This window comes from Talpa occidentalis, unplaced genomic scaffold, assembly GCF_014898055.3.
Source record: "Talpa occidentalis isolate TD23 unplaced genomic scaffold, MPIMG_talOcc4v2.1 talOcc4.15, whole genome shotgun sequence".
Classification (NCBI taxonomy): domain Eukaryota; kingdom Metazoa; phylum Chordata; class Mammalia; order Eulipotyphla; family Talpidae; genus Talpa; species Talpa occidentalis.
Window position 1 is genome coordinate 85455864 of NW_023601543.1, and position 18485 is coordinate 85474348.

General features: G+C 41.9%; 1 protein-coding gene across 2 annotated transcripts in view; it reads left to right on the forward strand.

The window, feature by feature from the left end:
* Positions 1 to 18485, forward strand: part of MID1 (midline 1) — a 338728-nt gene that overhangs the window by 110355 nt on the left and 209888 nt on the right. The window lies entirely within an intron of this gene.

Below are 18485 nucleotides of genomic sequence, written 5' to 3' on the forward strand. Positions count from 1 at the left end.
CAGCGCATTCAGTGTGGGGCGCACCCGATGGACAAACCAGAGCGGTGGGCAGATTGACCAAGATGAGGCAAGGAGCCTTTTCCAGGACCCCCCCACCACACTCTCCCCCCGCCCCCCAGCATGGATGGGAAGGGCCTGGATCACAAGGGCCCGGGGTGTGTGTTGGATGCATTTGCTTGTTTCTGCAGAAACCAGTTTTGCAAGAATTCTGAGAAAATCTGTCAAATCGCTCTTATTCTCAGAGCTCCTGTTAGTTCTGAAGCATATTTCTGCAGGGCGCAAAGTAAGGTTTTCATAAGCTCTTTACAACTTTGTTGAGAATGAAAAGCAGTCTTCTAAGACTCTTTAGTTCCCAAATCTGGAAGGGAAACGCAGAGGCTATTTTGAAATAAGAATGTGCCTATCTGTATGTTCGCGTGAGCAGCCATAGATAATGTAAACACGGCTCTACACAGGCACTTCCTCACCATGTATTTTAGATCTAAACTATATCTGACTGTGAATCTGTCCTGTGCACAGATACATACAAATCCCCTAAAGCCCGTGCTTGTATGTAAATACTTGATTATATAAAGAGACTGTTTAGGATGTTATCACCAACTATGGTTAGGGATGAAAGAATGAGGAATGTGGGGGTTTCTGATTTTATTTAAAGCTACAAAGCCACTTCTTGGCTTAAGTTTAAATTCAGTTTAAGCACTTTCATAAAAAAAGATATCTTAAGTAGCTCTCACAAATAAGTGCAAACAGAAATGAGCCCTAGCCCACAGGATGCTCGGGTGGCAAGGAAAGGAAGCAGCCTTGGCACAGCAAGAGGGCTCGGAATTCAGACGTTTGACCTTCTGGTCACCAGCGTGGCGCGTCCATGTCTCAGGGGGTCTCCTCGGCTTTCTGCCCTGTGTCCGGAGCCTGGACAGCCCGGTGACCTTGACAAGAGCGGTCCGCGTCAGCCATCAGCCCCCAATATAGATGGCCAGCCCTATCTCTGGCTGTCTGTGGGGAGGGGGAGCTGGAGTCTTGAACAAAAACATATGGCTTACGAACTTCATGGCAAAATGTTTTTCTACTCTTGCCAAAGGAGACTCAACCCCTCCCATCCAGCCCTCCAAACCCTCTGACTTGAAGCTCACTGTGAGAACAGTAGCGTGAAGACAACCATTTCAGATTAAGGCTATCAGAGCTAACCCTTGACAACTGCTTTTCATTAATTTACAATATTTACTGCCTCATAGAGGTTAGCAAAATATTAGAAGGTAATCCATCCCGGCGATGTACCTCAAAAATCATAAATAAGTATATAGAATTATATGCAGGAATTCCTGTTCTTTAAAGATAAGGCAGAATATTTTGAAATTTGAAGAGTAAGCAGTGTAAACAGAACCTCAACTTGATATTCACCTACACATAAAACTCAACCAAGATCCCACAAGCTTTTCATAGACAACAGATAATAGGTTTTCTTTTAGTGTGGGAAGAACAGGCTGACAGTGCCAACGGTGAGAACAATAAAACCAGAGAGAGACTCTGTCGTAATTGCAGGCCGTGACTTTACCATGTAATGCATGTATTTCAAAATCCTCACTATGACTGATGGGCTCTTGGTGGAAAAAAGGGAAGAGAGACCAGATGGGAGTGACCTTGACGAGGGGTGGGGGGTCCCTGAGCTTGCTGAGTTGAATTTCAAATAAGCAGGCAGTGACTGACAGGCTCCTGCCTTGAGCAAGCTGCAGCCACGCTAAGAGCTCAGACCAGCGGTCTGGGAATCACCCAAACTTGTTCATCGAGGTCAACTTGGCACGGTGGAATTCACAGACCAGAAGGGCGCAGTGTAATGAGTTGTCGTGAACGTATGTGTCCTTTCAAGACAACTCCAACCCCTAGGAAGTAATTTCTTCCGGCCCTTTGCCCACAGAAAACGGTGTTCTATCTCCACCACCACTGGCGTGGCGGAGTCTCGCTGTTTTTATTTGGCAAAATGTTTTGAGATTCATTTTTGTGCTGTTGCCTGCGTCAGTTTTGGGTTCCTTTCTATGTCCGGGTAGTGTTCTATTGCTCAGAACTAACATGACTAATTTATCCATCTATCCTTGGGTGCACATTTGGGTAACATTTGGGTTATGTACAGTTTGGAGCGACTATAAACAAAGCTGCTCCAAACATCTGTGCATAACACGTGTGAGGACACATGTTCTCATCTCCCTCAGATAAGCACCTACAAGTGGAAGTGCCAGGAACAGCACAGGCATATGTTTAAATGTATCAGAAACTACAGAAGAATTTTCCAAAGTGCCTGTGCCTTTGTATACCTTTACCAGATTCTTCTGGTTGTTTCACACTCTCACCAATATTTGGCGATATCTGGCTTTTCGATCTTTAACTATCTTGTTGTGGTTTTAATTTGCATTTCTCTAACAACAAACAGCAACGTAGAAAAAAATGTTCTGTGCTTATTGCTTATCCATATGCATTCTACTGTAAAGTCTCTTCACATGTTTTACCCATTTTTGTTCGGTTGATTCTCTTTATTATTGAGTTTTAGGGGTACTTTATATATTCTGGATTCATGTCTTTGTCAGATGTGTGTGTGCTTATATATACATATAAAATATTTTCCCTTGTTCATATCTTACCTTTTCAGTTTCTTAAGTCTTTTTAAATGTAGATAAAACATCATTTTCAATTTTTTCTTTTAGGTTTACTACTTTTTATATTATGAGATGTTTGGCCCTGATTTATTTCTAGAAACTTTCTAGTTTTAGCTTTTACCTTTAGGTCTATGATCCATCTCCATTTAATGACTGTGTAATGTCAGGTAGAGGTCAAGGTTCATTTCTTTCTCATGTGATTTTCCAGTTATTCCAACCATTTGTTGAAAACATGATGCCTTTCCCCATGTAGCCACATTGGCCCCTTTGTTGAAAGTCAGCTAACCACATACATGTGAACATATTTCTGGACTCTATTTTGTTTCATTGATCTCAGTCTGTCCTTAAGCCCCAAAGCAAATGGTGTTGACTCCTGCAGCTTTTTCATTATTTTTTTAATCAAGTGAGTCCTCCAACTTTTGATATTCTTTTAAAGATGGTTTGGCTGTTCTAGTTCTTTCATATTTCCAAATAAAGGTTGAGATCAGCTTGTTTGTTTCTGCAAAATAGCCTGTAAGACTTTGAATTGGAATAGTAGTGAATCTATAGTTCAATTAGAAGAGAATTGACTTCCTAACAATATTAAATCTTCCAAACCATAATCATGGTATCTCTCTCCATTTATTTCTGTCTCTTTACTTTTCTGACAGCAATATTTTATAGTTTTCTATCTAGGTCTTGTGCTTCTTTAATCAGTTCCCCAGTATTTTATCCTGCTGCAATTATATAAAACTACAATTGATTTTTACATTAATCTTACGTTCTGTGACATTGTTAAATGTACTTGTTAGTTTGAGCAATTGTTTTTTTATGCCTCAGAATTTTCACATAAACAATCATGCAATTTTTGAAAACAGTTTTACTTTTCTAAAAATATTTGCACACCTTATTCACCGCTTTATACCTTTATTTACTTTTCTTGTTTTATTGCACTGGCTGTACTATCCAGAACAGTAATGAATATCTGTGATTAGAGCAAACATCTTTGCCTTTTTCCTGATCTTAAGAGATAGTGTTCACCATTTCATAGTAAATTATAATGCAAACTATAAGCTTTTCATAGTGTCCTTTATTAGGTTGATAAAATTACCTTCAGCTCCTACTTTACAGTGAGATTTATATCATTGAATGGATTTTGAATTTTATAAAATTCCTTTTCTGTCTTTATTGTAATGATCATATGGTTTGTCTACTTTTTACTGTTGATGTGAATAATATTGATTGTATTCCTGGTTATGATATGTGTTTTTCACAAGTTGCTGTACTTAATTTGCTAACATTTAGTTTTAAAGACTTTCACATATATCTTCATGAGGGATATTGATTTATGGTTTTCTTTCCTTATACTGTATTTGGATTGTCAGATTTTGTTATGAGGTTTATGCCAGCTTCATAAAGTGAGTTGAGAAAACATTTCTTATTCTATTATCTGAGAAAATGGTGCTACTTCTTCTTCTTTAATGAATGGTAACAGTCTTCTTTAATGAATGACATTCTTTAATGAATGGTAACAGTCACCAGTAAAACTCTCTGTGCGGGTTGGGTGTTTTTTTTTTTGTTTTTGGAGTTTTCATTTTTATTTTATTTCTTTAGTGGCTCTAAGACTGCTAAGATTTTCTACTTTATCTTGTGTCAGTTGTGGCAATGTGTTTTTCTACAAATGTGTCCCTTGCAATTAAGCTGTTGGAATCATTGTCATAAAATCATTTCTTCGATGCCTGTAATATGCTGTGACAGTCTTTCTTTCATTCTTGAATCAGGCAATTTATATTTTCTCCTTTTTCCTTCATCAGCTTTGCCAAGTGTTTGTAGACTTTTATTAATAAGTTCGAAGAATCAACTTCAGGCTTTGTTAAATATGTTATTTACCTGATTTCTATTTCATCATTTACTGCTTTTTTTTTTTTTTTAAGGATTTATTTCTTTATGCACACAAGAGCTGGGGCACAGGCCAGAAGTGTGGGGGGTGAGAGGATTCATCAGAGACAGAGTGGGGAACAGAACAGGAAGACTGACTGAAATACACTGCTGAGGGGAGCAGCAGGCGAGACAGGAGAGGTCTGCTGCACCATGTGGGTAGCTCCCTGGCCAGCCAGGGATTGAACTCGTGCTGCAGTGGCTGCGGACAGCTTTACAGGCTGTGCCTTAAGCCCTTGAGCCACCAGGGAGGCCCATTTACCCCTTTTATCTTTACTTTTCCTTCCTTCTATTACTTTGGGTTTAGTTTTCTCTTCTTTAGTTATCTAAGATATAAACTTAGATTTTCTTTTTTTATTGATTAATGTATAACTCTACAAATATTCCTCTAGAGAGGGTTTTGGCTGTACCTCACAAATTTTGATATACTGAGTTTTCTTTTTTCATTTAGTTCAGATTATTTTCTAATTTCCTTTGTAATTCCTTCTTTTAATTGGGTTATTTAGTAGTGTACTGTTTACTTTCAGATTTTGGGACTTTTAAAAAGTCCTCATTTTTTGTCATTTTATCTGTTACTTAAAAAGGAGGCAGCAAAATCTGCAACCATGATCATGAATTTGTCTTTTTATTTCTTTAGTTCTGGCAGTTTTTCATAATTTCTTTAATGCTCTGTTATTAAGCACATATATATGTATATATGTATTATATATGTATATATATTATTGTTATGCCCTCCTGATGGTTTGCCCTCTGTCATTATGAAATGTTACTATTTGTCTCTGACAATATTCATTGGCTATTTTATCTGACATTAACATAGCCCTGCCAGTTGTCTTAAGTGGACAATATGCATGACCTTTGTTTTTCCATCCTCTTACATTTAACCTGTTTGTACTTTTATACTTAAAAGTCCAACTTTCTACACAGTATATAACTAGATATTTTTCTTCTCCAATCCAGTCTGACACCATCTGCCTTTGAGTCAGAATGCTTGGTTATATTTTAACATAATTATTGGCATTGTTAAGATTAGATCTACTACCTAGCTTTTTATTTTCTATTTGTCCCCTCTGTTTTAGATGCTTTCTTATGCCCGTATGGTCTTCTTTTAAGGTTAAGAGAATGGTTATTAAATACTACAAATATTCTTTTCATCTCAAATACTGTGAGAATTTAAATTCCTTGTTTTTCTGTGCATCTATTTGAGACATCAGATAAAATTATGTTGATCATATATAGACAACATAAATTTTAATATTAAAGGACAGTCATTATAGGAATAATTTTTATTCAGACATTAAATAGATTTAAATTATCTAGATTCCAATAAGATGTGATTTCTTCTCTCAAGTGTTGCCATAAAAAGTTGGTTCATTGGAAATATTTCCAGTCTCCTTGTTTATAGGCATCATGTGATTTGATATTGGATTTTTTTCTTGTAAGATCAAAATCGTAATTTTGGGGATTAGATCTCAATTTGTATGCCAGTATACTTGTATTTCATCATATTTTTCCTGACCTATATAAAGCATGTAAGTTAAATATTCAAAACTTGAGTGTCAAAGTTTCCATTCAAATCTGCACCGTACATTTATAACCAATACATACTAGAATAATTGCATTGCAATTTGTTAAATGTAAAATAGAAGATTAAAAAATCTTTTCAAACATCCAGAGTCTCTAAAGTGCCATTTCTAGACATAGCAGAATGACTTCTGTAAATCTATTTTGATTATTTTAAAGGGTTCATGTCCTAGTTCTACAACATTTAGAGCAAGTTGTGTTTTGAGATTAACAGCTTGAAATGAACAGTTGAATGATTTAGAAAAAGTCCATCATCGTATTAACACGCTAGGTGGAGGTGGCTTCTGGATGCTGCCTCATGATCAGAGCTTCATTCGAAACTTCCAAAAGTCAGGCACTTCATTTTTAAGTGAAAATTTATGTTTTTCCAAACTTTCTGAGAGCCACAGGGTGACGTATATTTGGATGGACACAATGATTGCTTTAAATTTTTTTTCCACTTTATTTTCCACTTACACTCCTGACCGAAGGAAGGATTAGCATCCAGTAGCCCAGGCTTAAGAATGTGCCGGTGATCCGCCTCGGCCCGCCAGGCACGGTTTGGGAATTTCATCTGGCCGCCGCTGGTTCAGCCGCACAAAGAGCAGGAAGGCGATAGCAGGCCCAGCGCGTGTTGCTCTTGGAAAGGTGACCCCAAGCTTTTGAGTGGCTCCCAGTTTGTCTGCAGGAGCAAGCCCCTGTGACACAGGAGAGCAGTCAGAGAGGACAGTGAGCAAACATGGATGACAGAAGTGTCTGTGCCACTCATTCATTAGAGACTCACAAAGGGGCATAGAAATCTTGGGCTTTTGTGGGGATTGAGAGCTTCATATCAAATGTCCGTCGGGTAATTTAATTACATGGGCATGGTAGGAATGACACAGTGGTTACATTAATAAACTGAAGCATTAAAGAATAATAGCCCAGTTATTGCTGAATTATGGGAAACACGCTGCCTATTCATTCGGGGTGATATTAGAAGGGAGGAGGAGGGGGCTCCTGACTTTGCACTCGCAATGCATAAAGAAACAGTTTCTTGCCTCTCCAGACCTGTGGAAAACCTGGTGCAGTGGAAGGTCCAAAGTCGCGCCCACGAGCATAAATCTTGCTTTGTTTCAGATGCTTAAAATATCATTAGTTAAGTCTGTTTTTATGGTGCTAAATAAAATTGACTTGGGCCAGACATGGTAATGAGCGTGCACTGCACAAACATCTCCAAACAGCCTTTTCCAACAGATCGCAGCCCTGATAACTCCCGCTCGCTGTCCTGGCCCTCTTGTTAATAGAATCCATTTTATACAATCATAGGCTACTAGGCTGGTAGTTTAAAAGAAGCAGCCTGTTATTTAATAGAAACGAAAGTAATTTTTCATCTTCACTCATCCCTTCTGGCAGACTGGAAGAAAATGCCTTTTTCCCTGTAGGAGGAAGGGGAAAAAGGGACACACGTTTTATTTCGTTATCATTTTTCAAGAAACGTTTATTGAGCTGTGCCAACACGGCTCCAAGAGTGCGACGTGGAAGCCGAGAGATGAAGATGACGCGGCCCTGGATTTCAGATGCCGCCTGCGGGCCAGGTCGGCAGCAGGCCGCCCCTCCCACCGAACCCACTCGATTTGATTTCCGGCAGGAGCTGCGGGGCGCCCTTTCAGGCCCTGAGTTTCCTCCTGAGCTAAAAAAAAAAAAAAAAAAAAAAAAATGTGTTGATGATTTTTTTTAGATCCGACGGTGAAGTTCTCTGAGGCTACCAATTCTCAAAGTCGTATTTGGAGGGGAAAAAATAAACCTTTCACGGGCACAGATAAATGACAATATACGGAGCGTGCACCAAAGAATCTCTATTGAATCACGCGAACTGTATTTTGTGCTTTGGGATTCCAGAAAAATCTTTTGAAATTAAGTTTTGAACGAGGGGTCTGATTTGATGGATAAAACAGACCAAGTGGAAGCGTCCCTGGTGACACGTGTCCAAGCGGCTCGTTGCCCACAAGAGGGGAGCCCGGATCTCTGTCTGAGCGGCCACCTCCCTTCTGACTCTTTAGGCCAGTGGCCCCCAAGATGGCGCGTGCAACAGACCACGCGGAAGGTGTGGTAACCACACGTGGCTGCGACCCGCCCACCGAGGTCTGATTCTGTGGGGCTGAGCTGGAAGCTGAGAATCTGTATTTTTATCACCAATCCCTCCCCACACTGCCGCTGCTGCTGGGGACCACGCTGTGAGACTCACTGCTTTTGACAGAATGTTGGGGGGTTTGTATTAAATTACAAGATCCCCTCCACTTCAGCAGAAAGAAGACAAACTTGTCGAATTTGGATCTGGGTGTGGCTTGGCGATCCTTCCTCATAATCCAAAAGGCAGAGCTTAAGAATAATGACAGTGAAATGGAAACATGAATCTCCCTTCCGCACATGACCCACAATCACCCAGATGGAGCTGTGACTGCAGCCGTCGTTCTTGCCTCTGCTCCTGAGCATGGCCTGGGGGTCGAGGAGGTGTCCTGGGAACCTTTGTGCCTGGCGCCCCTTCCGAACCCCACTCGCTCCCGGGCTCCGGGCTCCGGAGAGGAACCCCACCTTTGGCCGCCGGTTCCTGGGCAGCCACAAGTTCAGAAAGGGCGTAGTCAGCAGTTCCTGGCTTCCTGAGCCCCCCTCACCGCAGTGTGGCCACCAGAAATGTGAGCCAGCGAGTTGCCAGGATGCTGAGGGGTGGCGGTTCCCAGGACCAGGAGGCTCCAGTCTGGAACGCGCCCGCGTTGGGATGGGGAATGAGGGCAAAGGTAAACGCTGCTGTTCTTGGACGCGGTTCTGTTAGCCACCCCTTTCTAAAGCCAACTGCCGCTTACCCGATTTTATTTTTCTCTCATAAATTCTGCCAGACGGTGGTTTCATTCAACCAGGCTTGGCTGTTAAATGTTAGTCAAATGTATCTTTATTATTCTGTTCACTTCTCAGAGAAAGAAACGCTCTCCTAAACTTTATACTGCAGACAGAATACCTGCAGTCCCCTGGCTTCGTCTTAACCTGAGTCATAAAACCTAGGGTGTGAGAAATGCCGCTTTCTCGGTTTTGTCACAAAGTACAAGTAAATAATTCGATTGAAGTGTTTGTTGTTCTTTCCCTCATGGGGAATTAGATTATTCGCTTCTTAATAAGCGATTTCTATGCGTTGCATGGTATAGAGCATGCCAAAATCAGCAGTTTGTAAGACATGACAAATGCGGCTTAGCTGATATCCACAGAGTATCCGCTTGCTGGGTCTGTTTTAAATGTCTACTGAGACATCAGGCTTAGATAAGACAAGGCTGAAAAAAAATCTCCAAACATATCATTTATCACACACCTTGCTTACATCGCTTTATCTGCAGTCTAAGGTGTAAACACACACAGTGTTGTTGTTTTTTTTTTAACTTCTACCTTGTTTCACTAAGAATTAAGAAGGCGGGCCTCCCTGGTGGCACTAGGGGTTAAGACGCAACCTATGCTGAGTATTACTCAGCATTCAAAAAAGATAAACACATGCCATTTGCAGCAACATGGATGGCGCTGGAAGGGATCATGCTCAGCGAAATAAGCCAAAAAGAAAAAGAAAAATACCGGATGGTCTCACTCATAGCAGGAATCTAGAAAACTTAAATAAGGGACCAGGAAAACGAATAACTATAAGAAAGTGAAAATCAAAATCAACAAAAAACTACGAACCAGAGACACTTTTAGGGGGGCGGGGGTGGGAGGGGAGGGATTGGGGTCAGAATGGGGGGGCTGTAATTGTATGGGGAATATAAAAATAAAATTTATTATTAAAAAAAAAAAAAAAGACGCAACCTATGAAGCAATCCACAGCCTCTGCAGCACGAGTTCGATCCCCCGACCAGCCAGGGAGCAAACACATGGCGCAGCAGACCTCTCCTGTCTCGCCCGCTGCTCCCCTCAGCAGTGTATTTCAGTAGATCCTCCTGTTCTGCTCCCCACTCTGTCTCTGGTGAATCCTCTCACCCCCACACCTGTGGCCTGCGCCCCAGCTCTTGTATGCATAGATAAATAACTCTTTTTAAAAAATTAAGAAGGCTAAGTTCTAGAAATTCAGAACTTGTTAAGTGGAACTATTGAGATAGTGCGGGAAGGAAAAACTATCTGAGTAGTCTGCAGCATTCACGGGCTGTACGATTTCTTTTCTGCGATATGCTCTTCTATGGATTTGGATCCTAGGTGTGCCCTAGAGTTGTGTCTCCTGAGGTACAAAGATTTTTAAAGTTCACTATTCTTTTAATACTGAGTCTGTCACCTGACCAAACCTCTTAGTCATGTCCAATGGTTACACGCAGCTTTCTCTCTGCTGAGTAGTGTTTCACGGTCTTTCCCCAGCTCTGTGAGGATGCTCTCATTCTCTCTTTACTTGCCTCCAAACCAGATCTCTCAAGCAGTTTGCTGGGAAGGCCCTTGTGGAAATTGAGAAAGATGCGATGGACCTCTGTGCCAAAGAATTGGAGCTTTGGCTGTGCTTCATCTTATTCACTGAACTTGGTTAGGGCCCACGTGGACACACTTGGATGTCTGTCTAGATGGGCGTTTGGCACCCTCAGAGTCATGTTGATGTCATCTCTGGGAGGAACAAGAAGGCAATTTTTTTCCTGCACTGACATGATGTGATGAACCCACTTGGGGGAAGTGTGCCCCAAACCACTGACTCAATGCTCCAGATTCGCACTCCCCGCCATTGTCTCCTTACAGGGAGGCTCTAGGCTGTGGAGCATCCCCCTCACAAAGTGAACTCCCTCCCACGCTGGTTTCACTGACATCCCCAAGGAAGCCTGCCAAGAGGCACACAAATGGAACCCACCCACCCCCATTTTTTAAGGATAAAATGATTTCTCTACAGAAGACCACAGGTTATGAGTAAAAGAGCATTGGAGCCCCATGATTAAAACTCCACAGTCAACTAAGGTGACTAAGAAAACAGTAAAACCACAAAGTAGACCAGATGGCAAATAGGCGAAGCTCCTCTCATTATTTTATTTGTTTTTCTATTCTCCTGCAGAGAAGTAAGTACTAGAGAATCTATTTAAAAGTCCCAGCTCAAATGACACCCCATTCTTGAGACATTTTGGGTTTTCCCAGCTGGAGATTATCTCCCTGCCCTCCTCTGAACTAGAGTACCCAGACCTCTTTACTGAATTATTATATTTGGCTGACCATTCTGGTTGTTCCTTGTGCGTCTTATCTCCTTTCTTAGACTCTAAGCCTCTTTGGCGTGGGCATCACACTTTAGATGTCAGTGGCTCACTAGAAAGGTCGCGCTTCTCTGACAGTGCTCCAAGGCTACATGCGGAATCTGCCGGGTACTGGACGGCCTCGCACCTACAGAGCCTGGCGCAGAATGAAAGTGTGGGGCCCTTTGCTTTAAACTTGTTAAGAATTTCAAGATGGCAACAGCAGAGCATTAAGCTGCACTCTGGGCCCTTCTGGGGAAGATGCCCTGGTTGTACACCCATGGAGTGGCCCCCAGCTCTATGACTGAATGATGCCATCAGTCTGTCCCTTAACCATCCAAAGCCATGGTTTTGGGGTTGCCTAGTCATGACTTGGGTTGCCAAAAAGCATCATCCCCAACAAAAATCCATGCTAGCCAGGAGCCACCTTTGTTGACTCCTTGAGGCAATTAATATTTTGTCTCTTTCATGCATTCCTTTTATTTAAACAGATGTTTCCTTCATCACATGGGTTAGGAGACATCTCGAAGACGATGTCCAGTCGACAGGGCCCTTTTACCATAAGCTTAGTCAGCATGTGGTGCTGTGGGCCATTTCCTTTTACTGCTGCTTAGTTGTCTTCAGCTGTTTTCAGTTATAGTTAATTTAACTCTTTCAGTTGTTCAAGAACTGGTAAATGCGGTCAAGAAACTACACCTTTAATGAAATACCACTGCTTTCCCAAAGTTTCTCAACTGGCTCATTTCAATCAGTGTTTAGCCTTACTATGTATTTCTAGAAGGCTGGGAAGGACAATGTGATATTTGCTTTTTGTGACAAATTCTGTGAGTTTTCATGGCAGAATCACGGAGTGTCACACAGGCTGGGCCTCACAGCTGCCTTCACTCTAGAGTGAGACTTGTTTGTGCAAGTCCGACAGTGAGCAGCTCTACAAAAGGAAAATGGAAGAGCAGAGTCTGCCCTGGAGAAATTCAGCCGCTAGAAATGTGGTCTTGTCCAGATAGTGAGAAAATAATTGTCTCCAGGTTTGATGAAGGGTTTATAGAGCTAACATTTTAGGATGAAATACAGCTGGTTTCAGATTCCACTGTCAACTCAGAATCAAGCTAATTTCATGTGGTTTGGGGTTTTGCAACTACTTTTTGCCGAGTGCTTCTCAGGACTTTTTATTCCAGAAACACCCTTGAGCCAAACAATCTCCTGCTCGCTCTAGCTCTCTCTTTCTCTCTCTCTCTCTCTCTCCCTCCTCCCTCTCCTCCCTCCCTCTCTCTCCCTCTCTCTCCCTCTCTCTACACACACACACACACCACACACACACACACACACACAGAGAGAGAGAGAGAGAGAGAGAGAGAGAGAGAGAGAGAGAGAGAGAGAGAGAGAAATTACTGGGCGCTATTATTGACTCTCCCCGGCAGAGGGCACCATTATACCTCCATCTATTCTCCACTCCCCATAACTTCAGCACCTCAAATGGGTTCCTTGGATCTCCAACCTGGACACACAGTCTCTCTGATAAGGGGTCAACTTAGCCAGAAAAAGACAGTTGTACTTTCCAGAATCACCAGCTTCTACAGCACTGACGGGAGCTCTCCACGTCAAAGGTCGCTGTCGGGATTTCTCCTCAGAAAACTTGGTTCTAAGAAACAGCTTGGACTGGGTTTCTAACTGCTTAGTCTCCCTTTGTTCCTGTCCATTTTCTGAGCTAGAGCTCCAAGTATCTCAAAGAAATCGTTTCTGCAAAAATAAACAACAAAATAATAAAACCTAGCATAAGATAAATTTTAGTTTTCTTCTTGAGGAGTCACATTATTAACCTTGCAGCTTAAGACGGGATGTTTCTCAACCAAGGAAGGCGTTTTTGCTGATTTCATGACTGGCTTGGTGGGAGAAAGCAATTGAATAACTCCCATGCCTTAGACTTTAGTCATTCCCCATTGGAATGGTCATTTGTGTCCTTGAAAAGGATTTAAAAATGTAGCATCTCCAATTGATCATAAATAAGTGATCAGCATTACTATCCAGCTCATGTGATACATACTCAAAGGAATTTTTAAGACTCCAGATTCACATTTGTTTAAATAATTTGCTCTGTATCTATAATAACAGCACATACTTCAATGGGTGGATCCGATTACATGGCGAAAGAAAATATTAGAAGTAGAAGGAGCGTTTGAAAAATTTACAGCTCCTGCCCCCAACTCTGGATAAGATGGATCATCACTCTGATGTGATATTTCTGCATTTATATGCTTACTTTAAAAATATACTTGGCATAGAAAACATCAAGATGTTTTCCTAACTGTGCATCTACTCAAATGTATACAGAGGTGGCCAAAGAATTGTGTGGGTAGCAATTTGAAAATATTTCTGTAAATGATCCCCAAAATTGTCAGCCTGAGCTCTTTTTGAGGGTTAAGCGATGGATTCGGCTTTCATTTTCAGAATGACAGGTTTTTAGATTTAATCTCCTTTGCCTAAGAAAACAATTCCGGCTTCTTGCTAGCATTATGTGTTAAGGAAGATTTTTTTTACCCCCACAATCCTTATATTCCAGGTTGAACTTTGGATGAGGGGAAATTTGATCCTGGGCACAGAATGACTGTGGAAAATATTTGTTGATTGATGGATGCTGCTGAAACATTAACAAAGAATGCTGTATCTTTAGATCTGATAAACCAGAAACACACAAAATTATACTTTATATGATTTTGTTTTGAGTTTGAAATATACAGCCCTCTTACATCTGTTATTACTCAGCCCTGTGGACATGGTATTGGATTAATGACTCATTAATCCATCCTGTAGTTCTGGTTCCAGAGCCTTCTATCAATTCAAACACACACATGTGCACAGAACATGTCCTGTCAAACACAAGCAAACCTCTTCAACACCTAACTTCATGTTTGAGAGAAGACCAACTATCTAATTCATGCCTATTAAATTATTTCTTTAAAAGTTGCAACATACTACAAAGGAGACGATTATGTCTTGATGAGAATGAAATTAGAACAATAAACACTTTTTTGAGATTGTCATATTTTAATGATAGTATTTTATTTAAACAAAGCTTGGCATTCTGTATATTAGCACTAATTGCTTCAGTAGTATTTTCCTTTTGTCTGATGATATTGTTCCCTGATGTCAACATCTTGGCACTTGGCATGCTCCTTGGATGTAAAATCTTTTCAAGCCTTCCCAGTCATGGCTTCGTTTTCCTTCTCTTTTTATTATGGCTGGAATATTACAAATGAGGCTATTGTCATGTTACATGTGAATGACTTTTATCCATGACAATCTGGAAGCATAAACTACAGTTAAATAAGTAGCACCACTAATACAATTGAAACACGAACCCTGTTAGAATGTTCCAGATCCAGTTAACAAAAATAGATCTCACACAAATTTTAAAAGAGGCCCTGCTAGTTCTACACAAAATCAGCAACTGTCAAAGGTAAATCTGGGACTTATTTTAGAAGATAATTTTTTATTTGGGATGACGGCACTATGAGTTATATAGATTTCCTGGCTTCAGGAGCCACCTGATTTCTGGCTCCCTTGGAATTTAGGGTCTTCCTAGTGAGTTTTCAAGTGGGCTTCGCTTTTGGCTGTGCCTCCAGGAGGGCCTGCTTCTCCATGGGGCCAGGCTGCTGGCATTCTAATGAATGTGTCTGGTGCTTTGGGTGCCCAAGAACTGGCCCAAAAGGAGGCTGTCCCCCACCCTTCTGTCATATTTTTCACTTTATTTCAAGAGTGCTCTGTCTTTTCAAAATGCAAAGAGAAAGCATCTTGCTGTGGAATCTGGAAGAGGAATTCTGCCAGAGCATCAGGTCCCAAGGGCTCTAAGTACAGTTGATTAAACCAGGGCTGAGCTATAATGGGAACTGAAAACAGGGTGTTCTCTTTCCCTCCGCTCCGATCCCCTTGTCACAGGGCATGAAAATGCCAACGTGAATGATGAGGTTGTTCTAAAGCTTGAAATTGAGATGAATGCAGAGGTGATAGGAAGAATTAACTGTTGCCCTCTGTATCATGAAAACAGGGGATCTGCCCAGGAAACACCATCAAGAGAGGGCACCCCTTCACCCCAGGCCTGAAACTTACTAAAGGGCAACATATAGGCCCTACAGATCTTTGCCCCATCTCAACAAGTGGGCTTTAAATCTGCCCATCTGGGAGACCCATGGCTGCCCTGGACAGAGATCCTGAGTGAAAAGCCCACCCGGACTTTAATACATGCGTTTCCCCAGTACTTTACTAAGATACAATTAATATAGCAGACAATTCAAAATTGCCTTTAAAAATGTACAACGTGGGCCTCCCCTGTGGCGCAGCGGGTTGAGCGCAGCACTGTGAAGCTGTCCGCAGCCTCTGCAGCGCGGGTTTGATTCACCGCCGGCCAGGGAGCAACCCACGTGGCACAGCAGACCTCTCCTGACGTGCCCGCTGCTCCCCTCAGCAGTGCTTTCAGTCCGTTTACCTGTTCTGCTCCCTGCTCTGTCTGTGGTGAATCCTCTCACTCTCCCATGCCTCTGGCCTGTACCCCAGCTCTTGTGTAAATAAACTAACACTATGCCTTTCAGTACCTTTGCAGTTTCACAACCACCAGCATCATTGTGTGTTATTTGGTGATGGAAGGAATACCCACCACCACCCTACGAGGGTGAATCTTAACACACTTTGTACTTTTCATGGAAGTTGTTGAGGTTAAGGAGTGTCTTGATTGTTCTTGAGTGACACGAACTTAGAACTTCCTTAAGAAATGCTTTCAGTTTCTCTGTGAGCGTGTCTCTCTCTACTACTTTTTAGCTAACGCCGTGATTTTGAACTCGGCATGTTATGAGTATCACCTGGAGACTTGACAAGGCCCACCGAGCTCACCGCCAGAGTTTCTGACTCAGTATGCGTGGAGCAGGGCCTTGGAATTCGCATTTCGGACCAATTCCTAGGGGATGCTTGCTCATCCAGGGACACTGAGAACTCCTGAGCTAGTCTCGTCATGTAGGGGTCTCCTGCTTTTGTGCAGCCTCGTGGAAGATTTGGGTTGATAGATGAAGATTTGGGTTGATAGGTGAAGGGGTCATTTTCAGTAGGAATCCTTAGCCCCTCATCTAATAACTAGAATGAGGTTACGGACGAAGGCAGTCAAATCTGACGACTTTTTCTAGAATTTAGGAGATATAGCAGGTGGTTCCTTGATGAAAAAAAGATGCATTTCTCATTCATCTTCTTCATATTCCTTTTCCTCAACCATTAGAGAAGTTTCCTGATATGAAAATAAAAGTTTCTGCCTAAAATCTAAGTTAGAGTTGACTCTTGTTAAGATCGTCCATTGTCACAGGTGATGATGCTTGAAGAAATATTCATGTGTCCACTTTGAATCTGGAAAACTGAATTTGAAGTCCATTGAATCAGAGCTTTCTCAACCTTGGCACTATTGACATTTAGGGCCATAATTCTTTGGGGAGGGAGGTTTTCCTGGCCAGTGTAGGATGTTGAGCAGCGCCCCCACCCTCCCTAGATGCCGATAGAACTGCACCCCAGTTGTGACAACCAACACTGTCCCAAACATTGTCAAATGTCCCCTGACAAGAGAGAAAATCACAATCGTTGAGAACCGCTGTGTTAAATCGCGCACAAGGTCCCTGAGACGCGGAAGAGCAATACGGTGCGTTCCTTAGGACATGGCCTCATGACTTGCTGGACCTCCACTTGCCACATCTGGCCAGTGCCAACCCTCTACTGCTACCTGTTGCAGCTTGGCCTCTCGCCTCATCAACTTCATGATCCTAACAGTTGCTCCTTCTCTTTCTAAGAGGGGAAAATACATGAAAAGAGAAGAAAGCCACAACTTAAATGTGGTATAACTTTACTTCAGGCTCCTTGAAAGAGGCGCAGCCAGGGTTCCTAGACTCCAGTGTGTGGGATCAACACGGCTGCGAGCATGCTCATCATGTTTCACGTCACGTCCCTCTCCATGTGCTTTATTAACTTGTAATGATGGAGAGGTTTGCTGGACTCCAGTGCTCACTGTAAACTGATTTGAAACTTGTCAGGCCGTTCTGAGTCTAGGGTGAACTCTGAAGTTTCTCTCACTAATTGAAAAGCTATTTGGGAGCTTCTACTTACCAGTACAGAAAACTCTCATGAATGGACTGTCCCTTTCCTTGACAGGAAGACTGTTGTTCACCCCGGCTCCTTCAAGCATCATGTGAATAGCTCATTAATACCATAGAGAGTCTGATGAAAGGGAGCAAGGGCAACGAATGTTCCTCAGAATAACCCAGTCACTCTTGTCTCTCTGCTGCTCTGGGCAGGATGGGGAGGAGGTGCCATCGTACCAACATCGGGGAGGAGAAAGAGAAAGAGTTGCTTAATGAGTTCAGCAGTCAGCCTGAAGATGAAGCATGCTGGCTTCTGTCTCACATCGTTCTGAGGACGGTATTTCCAGGGCAAAATCCAGAAGCATGGCCTGACATGAGAATTTGTGCTATTCCCACATGTGAAAAGCATCTGGGAAAGAGAGAATGGAAGCTGACATGTTGAAATTTCCGTATTACTCAGATAGGTAAGAGCACACAGAGAGTTATGCTCTCCCACACTTGCTGGTGAATGTGATGCGAGGCTTTGTGTCCAATACCTAAACGTGGTGGGGGATCAATATTCATCAAAAGGAGGAAGGAGAACAGGAAGGAAGCTGGGAATATGCCCTATTCTCCTTCAAAATAGAGAATGGCCTAGCTAGAAATTCTTAAAATGAATAACTGATAGGGTTGGTAGAGTTGCAAATAAATACAAATCTTAAGGAATGTGCTTCCTCACAAAAGCTCCACAAGAAGAGATATAGCCTATTGCCAATCAATCCTACTTCTAGTACTGTATCCTAAAGAAATGCAATAGTTAGATAAATCTGCTAATATTAATATAAATAGTGCTGATAATGGCAATCTATATCAGAGCTAAGAGATTATAAATAATGTAAAAGACCAACAAAAGTGGATTGGTTGAAATAACATATAATACATGCAGATCCATGCAGTGGAATATTGTATAGTCGTCAAAAGTGATAATGATACTAAAAGGACAGATTATAGAGTGGCATATATATATATATGTATATATATATATATTTGTGATACCATATATAGAAAAT